This window comes from Diplotaxodon limnothrissa, linkage group LG3 (assembly GCF_057381915.1).
Source record: "Diplotaxodon limnothrissa isolate DT_005_m linkage group LG3, D_limnothrissa_male_GT1.1, whole genome shotgun sequence".
Classification (NCBI taxonomy): domain Eukaryota; kingdom Metazoa; phylum Chordata; class Actinopteri; order Cichliformes; family Cichlidae; genus Diplotaxodon; species Diplotaxodon limnothrissa.
In genome coordinates this window covers 23,609,857-23,629,641 of record NC_140598.1, presented here as the reverse complement: position 1 = coordinate 23,629,641, position 19,785 = coordinate 23,609,857, and the positions used below count along the sequence as shown (strand labels likewise).

At 40.8% G+C, this 19,785-nt stretch overlaps 1 protein-coding gene and 1 pseudogene across 1 annotated transcript in view; one reads left to right on the top strand and one right to left on the bottom strand.

Annotated features, from left to right (window-relative positions):
- LOC146635028 (hemicentin-1-like) overlaps positions 1-19,785 on the bottom strand; it is a 271,871-nt gene that overhangs the window by 241,994 nt on the left and 10,092 nt on the right. The gene's annotated exons all lie outside the window — the stretch shown is intronic.
- On the top strand, positions 12,694-14,689 carry LOC146635029 (coxsackievirus and adenovirus receptor homolog; annotated as a pseudogene).

The window sequence follows — 19,785 nt, the reverse complement described above, 5'->3', positions numbered from 1 at the left end:
CAGACCGTAACCAGGACTTTAATGATGTTAAATAGCGTGTTTCTAAGCGATTTGAAGAAAAAGAGCGAACATGTGTAGGTTCAGTCCAGACGGTTCTCATATTTCCTCTTTTTCCGAGGTCGTCATTTAGGAACGTGGTGGGTAGCCGAAAACGTAATATGGTGACGATTTGTCACCTAGCGTAAAATGTTACGCTTTGGGAGTGAGAACGGGTTGGGACTAACAGACTCAAACACAGTTTCTACCCAATTGCAATATCATGTCTCAATGCTACTAAAAGTAGATGACTTTCATTGCCCCTGTTGTCATTTGTGCCCTTGATGTTGGAATGCTTTCAGACATGTTTTGTTGGATGCGCTAACAAATTGATTGAGTGATTGATTGTTTGAGTGATATATCAACTAGGTCGTATGTTGAGTGTCTGTATGGGGCCTTAGGCCTGGATTGCTTGGGTGTATCTACGGTATGAGAATACTGTATTTTATATGTATTTCTATCTTTTATATCCTATCATTATATATTTTTTAAGTATTTAATTATAGTTTTTAAGTATTTATCTTTTGTGATGTTGCACTGACCAGAGACATCTTTCAATTTCATTGTACCTGTGACAATAACAATAAAGAATATTCATTCATTCATATAATGAAAGGTGTTGGATTGGCCAATTGGTCATGATCGACTCTGGGCTGGACCAATTACAGTCGAGGAGGCCGGATGCACCCTCCCCCTTGTTTAGCAATCACGTGATTTTCGCGCATTGCATGCCGGGAACTCGTGGCAAAACAATCCAAGTACCGCATCAAATGCAAGCATTTGCAGCACCGCAAAACGTTCATTCTCCGGTTCCAATACCTTCTTGTTTTTTCTTTGCCGCACAAAAAAGTCTCGACGAAAAGACAAAGAAAAGATACGAGGAAAAAATCAAAGGAGTGAAAGGGTCAGACCCTTACGAGCACACAGAGGGACAAAAGACGTCAGCGTGCTGCCCAACTTTCACCACGCTCAGATTTATAATCATACGGTTCTTGGAGTGAGTGCATACACTCATGAAGTTTAGTAACTTCAGGTCACTGCAACAAGCCCAGGTACAGTTTACCGACGGATGGGTGCAGGACCTTGAAATGCACCGTGTAGAAAGTAAAGACCATCGTACGAACAAAGGTAAGTTTACCAGTCTCACAAATCGTCGTCATAAATACACATTCGTTAACCGTTTATTAATATAACCTTTGAGCTCAGCGGTAATTGATTAGTAGTGGAAATAATTTCTGGTACGCGTTACAGAAATGTAGCAGTGACAATAATATTGTATGCTGTAATCGTACTGGACAATTAGTGATACAAAAAACCTGTTTTACCCTGTGAATAAAAGTATATGTTTCTGTCAATGTACCATAATAACAGAAGCGAAACGCAATATTGTGTCAGGACAATTCACTATTTATGCACAATAGACAAAGGAGCAATTTCTGTTCAGCGCCAGACTTGCTTGTAACCTATATCACCAATTATGTTAAGAAAAATGACGCATTAACTACAACAAAACTCTGACCTTTGTGGGAATGCTTGGAGCAGACTAACATGTGAGCTGGAGAGTTCTGGGACGTTATATTTGGTATATCCAGACCATCCGTCGGCTCTTACTTCGGAAACATGGCTTAAAAAATTTCTCTTCAACGACGTAATCCGATAAAAAAAAGATCTCTTTACCCGTCGGCTTCCCGTGGCTGTCATGCGACCGGCTGTTGCAGTCAATAATACAACAGCTTCTTGCCATTTTTTGGGTTTCTTTTTATCGCTGTGTAACTGAGTTCAAAAGCCTGCGTGCGCTAGTACCTCTTGCCACAAGTTCCCAGAATCCTTTGCGGTTTTACCCCTGAATGACGTCACATTTTCAATCTTCATCCCGACTTTTTGTCCCAGTCCAGCCTTGCCCTGATCTAACCTCTCCTCTTCCTCACAGCTCTGATTTCTCTGAGGGAGATGTTGTGACTGTAATCTGTGAGGAGGACCAAAGCGTTTCTGATTGGACTGTGAGGAGAAACACAAGCAAACTGCAGAGGGCTGAGTGTGGAGATGGGCGGGGACAACAGCAACGTGATCAATCATGTTCCATCAGTGCGCTGGTGCCTCACGACACTGGAGTTTACTGGTGTGAGTCCAGTAATGGTGCCATCAGTAACCTGGTTAATATCACAGTCACTGGTAAGCTGATCACTCTCACTTTACTTCTTATTGCATCCACAAATTGAGCTGAACATGCAGGTACATAGATTCTGTGCTGTTCTTCACTGATCACCTACCTGACTGACAGAGTAATGAAGGACTTCCCTCCCTCGGTGCTTCTTAATGTGTGAGGATATTCTCCATTACTGAGTTAAGACTTCCTTATTTAGATCTAAGCTCTGGATTATCTTGCACGTCTCGTGGCTCCCAAATGTCTCTTAAGTTATTATCCTCTGTAGCCTCATACTTTAGCTTTACTTGGCAAATGTGAATGCTTTGTGTGCTGACAAACCCTTTTGCATGTAGTGTTTTTATGAAAAGCCTTATAATTGCCTAATTCTGTGTTTTTGTTCTGTCACAAAAGCAGGCATTCTTACTGTTGTTTAATATTTTAATCAAACCTTTAAGTTTAATTCAACACAAAAAGCCCCACTGTAAACAAATCCACAGAACAGAACCAAACTCAGCAGCCAAACAGTTTGTCCTCAGTGCAGGTTGACATTCAGAAAAATCAGCTGCCTCAGCTTGGATGGGCTGATGTGGTTTCTCCTTAGTATCTGCCCAGTTTTTGAGAAGACCCTCCAAAGGAACAGATGTTGCCACAATGCACAGTCTCCCCTCCATCACCTTCAACAGGTAGGGAAAGACTGTGGCCTTGGCCTCCCACCAGCTCCGTGGGCCTTCTCCTTGTTGGATGAGGGGCTCCTCAAGATAACATTTCATCTCCATCATAACATCAGCTGTAGTATTTCTCTTTGCAGCATCTCCTGTAGCTCTTTCATCAAAGAGGCTCCACACAGCAGACGTCTGTGGCTCCTCCTTCACTTGGCCCTGTAATGGTGGAGCTGGGTGGGAGTGCACTTTGCTGCTGCAGTTATTCTCTGAAGTGCCTCATCAACAGCTCTGTTGTCACTGAATGCAAGCTTTTTAAATCTACCATCCAGTGATGCAGCTTCTGAGTGGACGGTGTTGAACTCCACACACAGAAACTTTTCACACTCACTGCTAATTTTGTTTTACAGTGAAGCCACTCTGCTCTGCTAGTCCCAATATCTTTCACCTGCAGCAGATGCTGCTTCGTTTGCAGCTGTCAGTCATATTTCTGTGTTTTTGTGTCGCACTCTCCTCCACACTGCTGTCTGTCATCTCACAGGTATGATGTGCGGAGCGATGCTGAACTTCCAATCCCAGCGTTTCATGTTGCAGGATCAATTCCCATATGAAAATATCAATATCTAATTTGATTACATTTGTTTTTCATCATAAATATGACAGACAAAAGTAAATTCGGCAGTTAGCGGGATGGTCTGCAATACCCTGTTAACAGGAACTACACTCACCACCTCTCATTCATGTGCGTGTTACGGCTCTGCAAGAGTGTGAGCCAATGAGAAACCAGAGGCACAAAACTTTAGACCACAAAACACACAATCTGATGTTGGTTTGTAAAGATGTTGCTGATGAGACTTTGTAGAAAGCAGCTGGTCTGAGTGATGTGATCAGAGTGCAGCAGATAATGTCTGACAGCAGTTTGAAGAGCAAATGGATTCTGTTCTGTTCTTCATCATCACCTACCTGACACCTCACACCTGTTTCTCACCTGCAGGTCACACAGGAGGATCTGTTGGACTGAAGGTCAGCCTGTCAGTTCCTGCTGTGCTTCTTGTTGCTGCTGTTTTCTTCATCTAGAGAAAACAAAAACAACAAAGGAATCAGGATCCAGCCTCATGTTGAGCTGCAGCAAAATAAAATGTCTGAATCTTTTTAAATCAGCACTCTTAGTCTCCCGCTGGTGGTTTCAGCGTTGTCAGTGAACCTGGGGAACATGAGATGATGCTGGTAACAGAAATCAAAGGGAGTGAACAGCAGACAGGGATCAGCTGCAGGTTTAATACACGTCCTGAATTTGGTTTAGTTTGAAGTTTCTGTAAAATAAAACCAAACGTTGTGATTTGTCTCTTTATGAATAAAGTTGAATTGAATTTCTCTCTGAGCTCCTGCTTCTGTTGTCTGTCAGTGATTTTATCAGTTGGACATCAAGTAAAACTTTGGATAAAATGAAAACTGTTCACACAGTGTCTGTAAATCCACGGGTGAAAATAACACATGTAACATTCACACAAGTCCACGAGTGATTGAATGAAATGTGATCATGGAAAAATAAATTCAAAACTATTCAAGACTTTTACCATTAACTGTCATTCTATTATGAAGTAACAGGAAGGTAATAACACTATAATATAATAATAATAAAGAAAATTAAAAAATATGGTATAACAGAGCTCACTGCCTCACACTGTCGATAGCAGCATTTCTTTTTAACCTTATTTCATTTAAGGCTCAGACGATCATCTGTTTTCACTTAAAGTAGTCTAGCTCTGATATCACTTTAGCCTCTGGATGGAGGATTTGCTATGTTAACTTATAGATAATAAACTCAACGTATTACAGACCAAAACCAAACACGTCCGTAGTATAAGACTGGATTTAACTCCCTTCACACCTGTCTCGACACAACAGTCAGGTCAGTCCCTTCCCTTTTAAGAAATCCACCTTAAATGTATTTTAAATGTAAGTGATGCAAAATGAATTTAATATTTTATCTTTAGTTTGTCAGGTAGCATCAGGTCAGATGGATGATGTTGGGTGAGATGGAGCAGACAGAGATGTCATCACAGCTGAGAGGAAGCAAAAGCCTCAACATCCAGGCTTAAAAGTGATGTAGGGAGCTAAAGCTAAAGCTCTGCTTTCTTTGTGTGCTTGTGCTAACAGCAACTAATGAGAAATGTGATGACAATTGTCCAGCTTTGTCCTTTTATATTCTACCAAATGTGAAGTGAACCTGTGGTTATACAGTATACGATAAGAGCATCTTTATTAGTCCCACATGTGGGAAATTTGTTTTGTTACAGCAGGAAGTGGACAGTGCAGTTACATAGCAAACATGAGAGAACCCTGGAATAGAATAAGAAACTGTACACAACTGTACCCAATAGAATAGAATAGAATGATAGGATAAAAATAGAATACACATGCTATATACAACTGAGTACAAATACAACGTTGTCAGAAAAAGAGTGTTACACTTAGTCCTATTGCACATGTGTGTGTTTGATCAGCTGCAAAGTCTTTGTGGTGGAGTCTGACAGCAGAGGGGAGGAAATCTCTCCGTCCCACATCGTGGGTGCTGCAGCCACTGAAGGAGCTGCTCTGAAGCGCTATAAAGGTTTGTGATGATCAATACAGGTTTACAGCTCAGATCATACTGAGTTCATTATGACTGATATAAATATGTGATAGAATAATAATAAATCGAGTAAATTGTGATTGACAAACAGTTTTAAAGAGAAAGTTTGTTAGTTTAAATTGTGTGAAAGGTCAGAGATGGAGAGAACACCAGGCTGGGGCTGAATATCAGTGTATTACATGCAAATCTGATTGGATGACAGGACAGAGCATAAACTGAAGCTCGCATGGATGTTCTGGGTCTCCTGCCTCTGTGAGATCAGCAGGTCAAAGATTCAATAGCAAAACTTGGTTGTTCCAGCAGCGACGCCGAGGGCAGTGAGCTCTAAAAGCCTCCCAGATGAAAACGTGCCCGATCGAGAGGTGATCTGCTGCTGATGGGTGACGAACCTACTCAGGTCTCCAGCTCTTATCAGAGGAGGCAGTGAAGACACCTGAACTTCAAGGCAGTCAGGCTGGGCGAGTCTGTGATTACATACTTTTATCTAAGTACAATCTGAGTATTTTACCTGTAAGTAATCTTACAGTATTATGTTATATTGTGAGTCCTTTTTACAGATCTTCCTAGGTTGAAAATGAAACAGTACTAAATGTAACAAGTAGACAGCAGCACTAAAGTCATCAGTTTAATGGACACAGAGGAAGCTTTTCAAAGGCTTAAGAAGAATAACATGATGCTAGAACATCACATTTTATAATATGACAGTAAAAATAACTCACAGAGATCATCTTCTATGTTTTCCTCCATAAGGGCGGCGAGCCTGGGTCCAGCTATTTGAGTGGTGTCTTGTTTTGGTGAAGCTTTTGAATTGCTTGGCCTTTGAGGCCTGCATGGAGCTCAGGCTGACACTAAGCACAGGAAAGGCCCACAGTGGGTGCACACACAGGATACAGATCTGTCAGGTCATGATCAACAACCACTGACCAAAGCCCACTGATCTCTGACCTCCCAGCCCATTCTTCCTTCAGTGGGCTGCTTTCAGTCATTATGCAAATGTTCTGTTTATAAGATTGAGGAAACCTGCAGTCAGCTCAGACTGAAGAAGTCACCTGGATGAGTGACGAAACGTTTCTCCCACAAAACGCTGCGTCCAGATGAACAGAATCAACTTTTGGAGATTTACTTACCTGGATGATTGAGCATGCATCAAGACGTTTGGCAGCTGTAGCAGTCGTGGAAAATTCCCTCTGTGGCAGAAAATCCTCACAGATGCAGTCTTGATACCAATAGATGGATAAAAACTGGAGGAAATCCTCAGAGGCCTTGAAAACTCCTAAATGGAAGTAGCTTCTTCTGCTGGGTCTATTCTGTTGGTCTGAGACTGGCTTCCCTTCATTGGCTTCCTGTTAAATCCAGAATTGAATTCAAAATCCTGCTCCTCACATACAAGGTCTTAAATAATCAGGCCCCATCTTATCTTAATGACCTTGTAGTACCATATCACCCTATTAGAGCACTTCGCTCTCGCTGTGCAGGCCTACTTGTTGTTCCTAGAGTATTTAAAAGTAGAATGGGAGGGAGAGCCTTCAGTTTTCAGGCCCCTCTTCTGTGGAACCAGCTTCCAGTTTGGATTCGGGAGACAGACACTATCTCTACTTTCAAGATTAGGCTTCAAACTTTCCTTTTTGCTAAAGCATATAGTTAGACCCTGAATCCTCCCTTAGTTATGCTGCAATAGACGTAGGCTGCCGGGGGATTCCCATGAAGCATTGAGTTTTTCCTTTCCTTACCTTTATGGTTATGTAAGTTCCAGCTGGAAGGTGATCATCGGTTGGAGATTGAATGGGGACGACTACAAGACTGGTTGTCCCTACCTATGCCCCATTTCCAATCAGGCTGTGCTTACTTGTGTGATGAAGTTTCTGCATCTAGAAGAGCTAAATTAGTTTTTTGTAGAAATTATTATTATTGTAATTAATTATACATTTTTGTAGCTGTAGGAGTGGGAAGCCTTTTACGTCATTTTTGTTTCCTTTCTACAAGGCTTTGTTTGTTGTGTTAGATGTGTCCCTCTGATGTTCCTCTAAAGACAAATAAAACATTTTGTTTTGGTGAAACTGTAAAACTTGCTGTGGCATTGGTGCTTGAATGGGGAAGTCATTTTTTGTGTTGCATACATCTCTGGGCAGATATTTGGGCAGTAATTTTGAACACCATGTAAAAATGTCAGTGGACATAATGCAAAACCCAATGCTTCAAATCACAGCATCTAAAACCAAAATTGTGCCAAAGATGCCTCATTTCTGTTTAATAGGATAAAACAATGCTAGCTATGTTATAGACACAGTAACCCAAGGAAAGCAGTAAGTACACTGACTGACATTGTTACTATGACAACAACAAGCTGACATTTGGACAAAAAAAACCTTGGAGTAATTATTGAGAAAAACATTCAATTTAAATAAAGTTTTAAAAAACACATGACCAAAAATGTAACTAAAACACATCCTCTGGATGTTTCCAGAATATTTTAAATAAATAAATAATTTAAGGAACAACAACAAAAGAAGATCTATAATCAGCATTTATCTCTTCTGTTTTATTTGATGGTGGGGAAATCATAATCATAAAGAGGCTTCTGATTAGAATTTATTTGTTATAAATGTGATTTATATAAACTTTCATTTAGTACGGTGTGTTGATTATATGTAATATATTTTACTTATTATTTATTTACATTCAGTTTTTATTCCTGAGGATTTTTGGGTTTTTTTTATAAAAACTAAAATCAGGACAGAATAATTATTTTGCTGTCTTATTTTATGAATCATTTCGATGTAAGCAGCTATCTTTTGAATATGTGGCTTTACAGCTGAAGGCCTCATCCAAAGTTGTGTTTCTTAATGTTTACAGGCCTCCCAAATACTGCACAGACTTTTTTAATGACCTCAGTGAACTGCTGTCTGTGATCTGTGTTGATTTCGACTGTGTAATTATTGTTGGGGATTTTAACATCCATGTGGACAACCCTCAGGACAAAGGGACTAAAGACCTGAGTAACACTCTGGGCAACTTTGGGCTGACTCAGCATGTAACAGAGGCCACACATAATAGAGGACACACTCTTGACCTACTGATCTCCAAGGGCCTGAGCATTTCAAACATTACTGTGTCTGATGTGGGCGTGTCTGATCATTACTGTGTTTTCTTTGAAAGTAAAATCTCAGCCCACACAAATATATCAACAGCTGTGATCACAAAACGGTGTATAACTGAACACAGTAGTGAGATCTTTAACCAGGTCTTCCCAATAACACCTGACCTGTCCAAAGGTTCAGTCAATGAGCTCGTCAATAGCTTCAATGCTAACATGTTAAATGTAATGGACACTATTGCTCCCATTAAGGTGAAGGTTATCTCTGGAAGGAAAAAGTCTCCATGGAGAAACTCCACACTGGTGAAAAATGAAAAAAGAGAGTGTAGGAAAGCTGAGCTTGAACTTCATTCAACCATGGCCTGCAATGACTTTGCCAAATTCTTCACAGAAAAAATCCAAAAGATTAGACAAGCAGGTACATCAACAGCAGATCCAGGATATGTACTGTGTCCACCGAAAAACTGTTTAAACACCATGAAACAGTTTCACCCGATTAACAGCAAAGACCTGGAGGACATCTTAGGTAAACTGAACTCCTCCTCCTGCTGTTTAGATGTACTGCCAACAAGTTTTTTCAAAAAGGTCTCAAAGACTTTGGAGTCAGACCTGTTACAGATCGTCAACTTTTCTTTAATGTCAGGTGTGTTTCCGGAACCACTAAAAACTGCTGTAATCAAACCTATACTGAAAAAGGACAATCTTGACAAGACACAAATGAAAAACTACAGGCCGATCTCAAATCTCCCATTTGTAAGTGAGATCATTGAAAAAGCAGTTTCTCAACAGCTCAATTACTTCTTAAAACAGAATAACTGCTACGATGCCTTCCAGTCAGGTTTTAGACAGAACCACAGCACTGAAACCGCTCTGACCAAAGTGTTTAATGACATATGTCTGAATACAGACAGTGGAACAATGTCAGTCTTAGTTTTACTGGATCTCAGTGCAGCATTTGATACAGTTGACCACAACATATTACTCAAACGACTGGAGAACTGGACAGGTCTTTCAGGAACTGTACTAAACTGGTTCAAAACATACGTAGAAAACAGGAAATACTTTGTATCAATAGGTAACTTCACATCTGAGCAGACTAGTATCACATGTGGAGTTCCCCAAGGTTCCATCTTGGGACCCCTTCTGTTTAACATCTACATGCTCCCACTGGCACAGATTATAAAGAACAACAAAATAAACTACCACAGCTATGCAGATGACACACAAATATATATCACAATGTCACCAGGAGACCGAGGCCCTGTACAGGCTCTTGGTAAATGCATTGAGGAAATTAATGACTGGTTGTGCCACAATTTTCTCCAGCTAAACAAAAACAAAACTGAAGTAATAGTCTTTGGTGCCAAAGAAAAACGATTACAGCTCACCAGAGAACTTCAATCTATACACCTAAAAACCACAAACCAGGCGAGAAATTTGGGTGTAGTGATGGATGCAGACCTAAACTTAGAAAAACACATTAAGACAATAACAAAGTCAGCTTACTATCACCTCAAGAATATTTCAAGGATAAAAGATCTGATGTCTCAACAGGACCTGGAAAAACTAGTCCATGCATTCATCTTTAGTAGGCTTGATTACTGTAACAGCATCTTTACAGGTCTACCTAAAAAATCAGTCAGACAACTACAGCTCATTCAGAACTCTGCTGCTCGAGTCCTCACTAAGACCAAAAAAGTGGACCACATCAGTCCAGCTCTGAGGTCTTTACACTGGCTGCCTGTCCGTCAGAGGATAGACTTTAAAGTTCTGATGCTGGTCTATAAAGCTCTGAATGGTTTAGGACCAAAATACATCAGTGACCTCCTGACCCAGTATGAACCTTCCAGATCCCTCAGGTCATCTGGATCCAGTTTTTATCAGTTCCCAGAGTCAGAACCAGACATGGAGAAGCTGCATTCAGCTTTTATGCTCCTTATATCTGGAACAAACTCCCAGAAAGCCTCAGATCAGCTGAAGCACTCAGTTTATTTAAATCCAGGTTGAAGACTCACCTGTTCTCAGCTGGATTTGAATAAAGCACCAAATCCACACTTTTAAGCTTAAATTTCAAAACTAACATTTTAACTACTGATTTTATCTATTGTTCTGATTTTATCTACAGTTTTTTTAAATCATGCTTTTTATTGTTTTTGTTTTTTAATGTCTCTGTAAAGCACTTTGAATCACCTTGTTGTTGAATTGTGCTATATAAATGAACTTATATAAATAAACTTGCCTCGCCGCTTTCAGCCACATTTACAAAAACGCTCCTCCTGTTCTGATTTTTCTGATAATAATCAGAAAGTGCTGAACTCCTCTGAGCTGTTACAGGAACAGATGTTGGCAGATGTGTCAGTGACAGAGTTACAGTTAGAGAGGTCAGTGAGCAGGATTTCTATCAGGATTCATGTCAGATTTATTATAAGGATGTCTGTTGGTTCACACTCACGGCTGCTTTGGACTGATTCCAGCTCAAAGAGCATCAACATGTTTTCATGTTTCCATCATGATGAGGAGCAGAAACTCTGAGGATTCTCCTGAACTGACTACAGTAAGTCATCCACAGCTTCTGCTTTATATTCTACATATTATTCAGTAAATAATAGATAATTACTGATAATTAGACACTTTCAGAGGGACAAAAGTAAAAAAAAAAAAAAATCTGTAGTTAAGAAGTACAGCTACTCAAGCTGTACAAATACTCTGGTAATAGCTGAAGTACTCATTAAACTTCTTTACAGAAGTAAAAGTGAAAACTACAGGCTCTGAAAAGTACTCAGGTCCTACCGTAGTACTCAGTAAAAGGTAGTCTGGGGTTAAAGTGGATGTGGCAGGTAGAGGAACTCTACGACTGAGTGCAGCAGGGATAAAGAAATAAGTCGGAATCATTTGTTTTGTGAGCTCCAGCTGTTTCCAGGCTGTGATCAGCTGATCTACAAGCAGACGTGAGCCATCAGCGCTCGTGTAACACAGTACAGTACAGAGCTGTCAGAATGAATCACCCAAGTTTAGTCTCACACTCTTTATCCAGGTTGTTGGCAATTATTAATCAATCGCCCTTCAGTGTCACACCAACACAGTGTCAACACAGCAAAGTGAATGTGCCACACACTCCATGTGTCATCTACTCATCACCATCTGAAACTATAACCTTCATGGGCCAATCACAGAGGACGAGACAGACGAAGTAAAACTAGACACAGGAAGTAGGACTCACTGGTTCTCCATAAAGAACAGAGATTTTCAGTTTTTTAGGTAAAACGTTTCAGTTTTCTTGGTTAACGTTTGGTTAACATCAACCCACAAAAATATTTGAACAGAAACTCCAAAAACGAGTGAAACTAAATTTAAAATATAATTTCATTTTCAGTGGATGTTAACCATGAAAAGCCTGAAAGATCATTGGTAGAAAATTCAAATTATATTGGTCGAACATATCAGACTTTCAAAGCATCTTCAAAGTGTTGAGTTTAAACGAGCAGCTGAACAACAGATCAGCTCTAACCCTCAGTGACATTCAGATTTATTTAAACCTTTAATCTGATCGGATGTGTTCAGGTTTAAACTCAGGTTCAGTTATTGAGTGAAAACACCAACAGACTCAGACATTTAGAACAAACTAAGAGTCAGATGAGCAGAAACAGAGAACACGGACATGTCTGCTGTAACTGCGTCGCTCTGCTCCACGCTGATGTTTGTCCTGTTCGTCTCTGCAGGTGAGATTTAACTCTGAGATAAAACAGGAAGTTTTGGCTGCACAGTAAAAATATTTCCCTGAGACTTATTTTCATATTGTTTCAGTTTTTCTGTTTGTGACGATGAAACAAGAATCAAACTGCCGTCAGAAACAAAACGTTCTTCTGCTTCAGCGACTGAAACACAAACTGTTCCTACATGACGACACATGAGAGGTTCTGATTTTGTTCTGTGGAGATCGTTCAACAGCTGAACACTAAAACTTTTCTACTTCGCCTCGTTTGTTGTGATGCACTTATTTCTGCGCATCCTCAGTCCAACCTACCAAACGTCACTCTAACGCGACGTCCTCACGAGACACGGAAGAGTTTGAGCCGCAGCTTTAACTTTATTTAAACCTTAAATGTAATCTGATGTGTTCAGGTTTAAACTCAGGTTCAGTTATTCAGTGAAAACACCAACAGACTCAGACATTTAGAACAAACTAAGAGTCAGATCAGCAGAAACAGAGAACATGGACATGTCTGCTGTAACTGCGTCGCTCTGCTCCACGCTGATGTTTGTCCTGTTCATCTCTGCAGGTGAGATTTAACTGATAGAAACTAAACTGAGTTTATTTCTGAGATAAAGAGTCTCAGTCTGGTTTACATGCTGATTATATTTCTCTAAGAAGCAGTTTATTACTCATTCAGTGTTGCGATCGACACAAAGCTGGGTGGAGTCTGTGTGTTGGTGCAGTTTGCAGCACAGGCACAAAGAAGTGTAATGTGTGTGTCAGTGTGATGTGTTGTAGTGTCAGGAGTCAGGATGCAGCTACAAAGCTTCTTGTTCAGTGTATACAAACAGCTGTAGCTCCATAAAGGCAGCATGCAGAGACTCACAGTGTCTTATAATGAGAGGCTGCTTTCTCTCACACATTATGTTCACTTATTATCAGCACATGTTGTTGTTTGTGGAACAGAGTTATTGTAGTTTTTTCTCATTAGTTTGAGTTTTTATTCCATTTGGACTTTTTGTGTTTAGTTCAGTTTAGTTTCCAGATGATTTTCTTCTTTTTCAGGTTTGATTATTTATTGCTTGAAGAGTTTTAATAGTTTTATTCTTTTTTCATTCTTACTGTTTGGAGGTTTGTGTCAGAGGCCAGATTCAGGAGCATCAGTACAGCTGTTACAATAAAAAGCAGTGACTCAGTCTGACAGACATCCAGAGTCTCAATGAACTCGTCCATCAACAACATTTTATCAAACTAACAGATTCTAAAACCAAAGATTTGTTTTTCAGATGATGTTTTTCATCCATCTCAGTCTTTGCTCATGAACTTTGTCTCCAAACGTCTCAGCCTGAGCTTCCCTCCGATGAACTCGTTCATAATCTCGTCCATTCTGCTCTCAATGAAAATCTGAACATGTTCAGCTCGGCCTCCTGTCTTTGTGTCAGAGTCTCCAAAGCAAACATGACAGCAGCTCACTGCCATCTTCAAACCTTCCCTTTCACTCTTGCTGCTGTCCTTCTGTCACAAATCAGCCCTGATGAAGATGCTCGGGATCAGGTGAGGAGGAGGAGAAGACTCGCTGTGGTGACGCTTGAAGGGACACAAGAAGAAACACAATCAAAGATCATCATCTAATAACAGAAGACAATCTTTTATTGTGTGTTTCTGATTGGCTGCTGTAGAAGTGAACACTTTGACCTTTAACCTCTCTGCTCTGTGTTGTTTCCTCTTTCAGACCAGAAAACCATCACAGCTGAGTCTGGACAGGACGTCACTCTGACATGTCGAGCTCCAAACAACAACATCATAGTTGTAAAGTGGAGCAGAGCTGACCTGGGAGATGAATATGTGTTTTTGTACCGGGACGGTCACTTTGTTCCAGACAACCAGCATCCATCTTTTAAGAACCGTGTGGATCTGCAGGACAGACAGATGAAAGATGGAGACTTGTCTTTTGATTCTGAAGGATGTGACGATTAATGATGCTGGATCATACGAGTGTCGTGTTGTCCAGCGAGTGGGAGGACCTATGACTCTAATCATCAGCACCAACCTGAGTGTTGTTGTTCCTCCAGGTGAGTGAGTAGAGTTGAGTGTGTGTGTGATCAGAGGTGAAGCTGCTTCCTGGTTGTTGATGTTGGTTTGTAAAGATGTTGCTGATGAGACTTTGTAGAAAGCAGCTGGTCTGAGTGATGTGATCAGAGTGCAGTAGATAATGTCTGACAGCAGTTTGAAGAGGAAATGGATTCTGTTCTGTTCTTCACTCATCACCTACCTGACAGCTGACACCTGTTTCTCACCTGCAGGTCAGACAGGAGGACAAGAGAAGGATGAAGACAAAGAGAAGGAGGATGGATCTGTTGCACTGATTGTTGGTCTGTCAGTTCCTGCTCTGCTTCTTCTTGTTGTTGCTGTTGTTGTTTTTTGATCTACAAACGTAGACAATCGCAGAGTGAGGAAACAAACCAGCCTCCTGTTTAAGTGCAGCAGGTTTAAAATGTCTCAGAGGTTTTTCCAGCTTTGAGTCTGCTGCTGCTGTTCAGAGTTCTGGGTGTTGTCAGTGTTTAAAATCCTGCAGAAACAGATGAACTGAGCACGTTGTGTTAGCTGGCTCAACTAAACCTGAAACTGCAGTCAGAGACAGCAGGTATCACCGTGGTGATTATCACCTTTCTCTGCTTCAGGCTCTGAGCACGCTCAGATGAAAAGGAGCATTTCATGTACCATGTGACTTTTCTTCTACACAAAATGGTCCCTGTGAGCGCCACCCAGTCCAATCAGAGACGTTACTCACTGATAACTTCACTAATGTCTCCACTACATGAATACAGGTACATTGTAACAGTGTGATGTGCAGTTTAGCTTCACTCAGTGGCTTCAGTAAGTTACAGTTTAACAAGCTGCACATATGAAACATTTCCTCCAGCAGAGAATCGACATCACAGTGAAAACGTGGCTCTAACAGCTGATTTAAAAACAAAACTCTGAACATGAAATGCTCCTGACCAGGTGATCTTTCACCATCAGTTACCATGGTGATTTAGCCTCTTTCTGACACAGAAAGCTCTGACTTTGAGTGTGACACAGCTCACTGAGACATTTTGTTGTGCACGCCTACTTTTAACTCTTCAAACAAATGAAATCAACACTTGAACATTTTTCACTTTGATGGTTTTGTTTCCACTGACTGTAGTTACATCATTTTGAGCTCAGATTACATATTTATGAAGTTTTTCACACCTGAATGTTTCAATCATCAAGATCTGGTTTCAGTTTTCTCTTTATCTTTGTGAGCTGTGTGTGTTGTTTACCCTCAGTATCCATGAACAGTGTTACAGACCTGGGATCAGTGTTTTTGTTTATAAGATCAAATATGACCTCATTATGTGAGTGTGAGCTGTGGACCACAAAACCTCAACAACACTAATCCTCGATCAGCTGTTTCACTAAAATTACATCCAAGTATGAACTCATCCCATCGTTCATGCATCAATTTGTAGCTGACAGATGGTTATGCACATCCCTGGTTGCCTAGGTAACCCTCTAACCTTAGATAACGCTATTGTTGTCACTCAGCAGTATGATTTAATGTAGTTGTTTCAATAGATCTCAAAGATAAGAAAAGTTCACCTCGGTACTCGCTGACTTCACATCAGTGATCAGTTATTGCGTTTAAAAAGTGTAGCTACTCGTCTTTGACCTTGTATGTATGTGTGTTTATGCTCTGATTGTATTTTCCTGCTGCTCACACAGCATTAGAAAAGCCTGAAAACTCAGTGTTCACAGAGTCTGTAAGCCCCAAATGTTTGTATGAAGGACAGAGAACAAACAACAAAGGTCAGTGTGAGAGTGTCTCTGTATTTGAACAATAAACTCTTACTTTGGTTTAAATTATTTATTCTTTCATTTGTGTTGTTGGCAGAGAAGCTACATCATGTGAACTTCATCATATTGTCACATGTCATCACAGATTCAAAAGATGTAATATTTGTGTGTTTGTTATTAACAATCGTGCCCCCAGACGCCAAAACAGTGCCAGCAAACTGAAACTGAAAAAAAACTGTAAGCAAAAAAGAAAAAAAAAGATGTAAGTGTGAAAACTTTTTTCTTGTCTTAATGTCAATATTTATTTTTCAGTTTCATTTTAAGGTGGCATCGTTTTAACCCCAACAAAACAAAACAAAAATGACAGAAAGTCCATTGAAATCTGAAAAATATTCATTTTCTGTGCATGAACAAAAACTTTACTTTTTACAAGACAGGAAAACTAACAGCTTTAAATTTTTTATAGTGTATCCTCATCCTCAGTATTGGAAACACGTCAAACTGCATTTCCTATAAAATAAAATAAAATCATAATGATCGTGGAAATTTCTTGATCTAAATTCTCTTCTAGATTGAGTGGCAAAAACAAGAAGAGCTGCTGTTTGTGTTTGTGCAAGTGCAAGAAATACATATAGCACGCTCTCCATCCTTCTGCTAATGTTTAATGTACTGAAATTAATTCTAATTAATGAAATTAATGTCTAATTAAATTCAAAGAACTGAAGATAAACAGGCCACAGAAAGCACTTTGTCACCTCTGCTGTGATGCTAACTGTCGTGGTGCCTCAGACCTCGTCGTGTGATCTGACATTTACTGATTGATTTTGTCTGTTTTCAGGCTCTAACTTTACAGGAAGAAACTGTAAAATAATCAAATTATTCATCATTGTGAAAACTTCATCATGAAGCATTTGTGATGAGCTACATTCCTCTGAACCTTCAGTTTGGTTATTTATTTATTTTCCATCCTTGTTCTTAATGCTTTCACCATCACAGCACTATGAACTGTGGGTAATCCCTTCAGGTCCACAGAGATGAGGACTCGTGAAAATGTGCATAAGGACTCAAAGTGTCTGCAGAGAGCCGTCATGCACTTGATAACATGAAATCAGGACGGCCCTGAGCCCTCAGAGGCCGACACAAAGCTGACTGTTTATCTGCACGTCTCAAACACGCCTCCATTTGTCTGCAGGCTGAGTGATCTGACTGAGCTCAGCCTCCATTTTCTACAGGGAGACGCTCAGAGAGGCTTTCACTTTCATTTCACAGGAACAGCTTTGCTTCTGTTTTACATGCAGGTGCTGCACAGAACACACCCTGTTCAACCCGTTTGTGTGACTGACTGCAGCTCAGACTAAAGGCTGGATCAGCTGTTCAACAGCTCAGCAGTTTGTAGTTTGTTTTCATTTTGCCCCGCCTCTGTCAGTGCGCCCCAGGGCCGCTGTGGCTACAATGTATGTACAGTGGGGCAAAAAAGTATTTAGTCAGCCACCGATTGTGCAAGTTCCCCCACCTAAAATGATGACAGAGGTCAGTAATTTGCACCAGAGGTACACTTCAACTGTGAGAGACAGAATGTGAAAAAAAAATCCATGAATCCACATGGTAGGATTTGTAAAGAATTTATTCGTAAATCAGGGTGGAAAATAAGTATTTGGTCACCTCAAACATGGAAAATCTCTGGCTCTCACAGACCTGTAACGTCTTCTGTAAGAAGCTTTTCTGTCCCCCACTCGTTACCTGTATGAATGGCACCTGTTTGAACTCATCATCTGTATAAAAGACACCTGTCCACAGCCTCAAACAGTCAGACTCCAAACTCCGCCATGGCCAAGACCAAAGAGCTTTCGAAGGACACCAGGAAAAGTATTGTAGACCTGCACCAGACTGGGAAGAGTGAATCTACAATAGGCAAGCAGCTTGGTGTGAAAAATCAACTGTGGGAGCAATCATCAGAAAATGGAAGACATACAAGACCACTGATAATCTCCCACGATCTGGGGCTCCACGCAAGATCTCATCCCGTGGGGTCAAAATGATCATGAGAACGGTGAGCAAAGATCCCAGAACCACACGGGGGGACCTGGTGAATGACCTGCAGAGAGCTGGGACCAAAGTAACAAAGGTCACCATCAGTAACACACTACAACGGCAGGGAATCAAATCCCGCAGTGCCAGACGTATTCCGCTGCTGAAGCCAGTGCATGTCCAGGCCCGTCTGAAGTTTGCCAGAGAGCACATGGATGATACAGCAGAGGATTGGGAGAATGTCATGTGGTCAGATGAAACCAAAGTAGAACTTTTTGGTATAAACTCAACTCGTCGTGTTTGGAGGAAGAAGAATACTGAGTTGCATCCCAAGAACACCATACCTACTGTGAAGCATGGGGGTGGAAACATCATGCTATGGGGCTGTTTTTCTGCCAAGGGGACAGGACGACTGATCCGTGTTAAGGACAGAATGAATGGGGCCATGTATGGTGAGATTTTGAGCCAAAACCTCCTTCCATCAGTGAGAACTTTGAAGATGAAACGCGGCTGGGTCTTCCAACATGACAATGATCCAAAACACACCGCCCGGGCAACAAAGGAGTGGCTCTGTAAGAAGCATTTGAAAGTCCTGGAGTGGCCTAGCCAGTCTCCAGACCTCAACCCCATAGAAAATCTGTGGCGGGAGTTGAAAGTCCGTGTTGCTCGGCGACAACCCCAAAACATCACTGCTCTCGAGAAGATCTGCATGGAGGAATGGGCCAAAATACCAGCTACTGTGTGTGCAAACCTGGTAAAGACCTATAGTAAACGTTTGACCTCTGTTATTGCCAACAAAGGTTATGTTACAAAGTATTGAGTTGTATTTTTGTTATTGACCAAATACTTATTTTCCACCCTGATTTACGAATAAATTCTTTATAAATCCTACCATGTGGATTCATGGATTTTTTTTTTCACATTCTGTCACTCACAGTTGAAGTGTACCTCTGGTGCAAATTACTGACCTCTGTCATCATTTTAGGTGGGGGAACTTGCACAATTGGTGGCTGACTAAATACTTTTTTGCCCCACTGAATGCCTCGCCATCACCAGTGTGTGACTGGGTGGATGACTGAATATAGTGTAAAGCGCTTTGGGGTCCATAGGGACTAGTAAAGCGCTATAGAAATTCAGACCATTTACCGTTTATGTAAACACCAAACAAAGTCCTGCACACAGTGAGTTTAGTGCACTGGGTGTGTTATCTGTTAGTAATCGTGTTGAACATTATAAAAGTGTCACAAAAGGTTGATTCTGTTTATCTGGACGCATTCAATTGGAGAAATGCTTTGTCACTCTTCCAAGTGATTTCTTCAGTTCCATTCGATTCCTTCTTGTGGGACATGCATGGAACAATTCACCCAGGAGGCATCCTCGTCAGATGCCCAAACCACCTCAACTGGTTTCTTTCGATGTGACGGAGCAGCAGCTCTACCCTGAGCCCCCCCAATAGCCAAACTGCTCACCCTATCTGTAAGGCAGAGGCCAACCACTCTTTGGAGGAAGCCCATTTCTGCCACTTCTATCCACAATCTCAATCGCTATCCGAAAGAATAATGATCATTGATCAATGACCATTTAATCAGTGGCCATGTGTACCATTAACAGAGAGAGTTGTGGAATAGCTGCAATCACAGCATTGTAAAATCAACAAATCCATTTATTTCT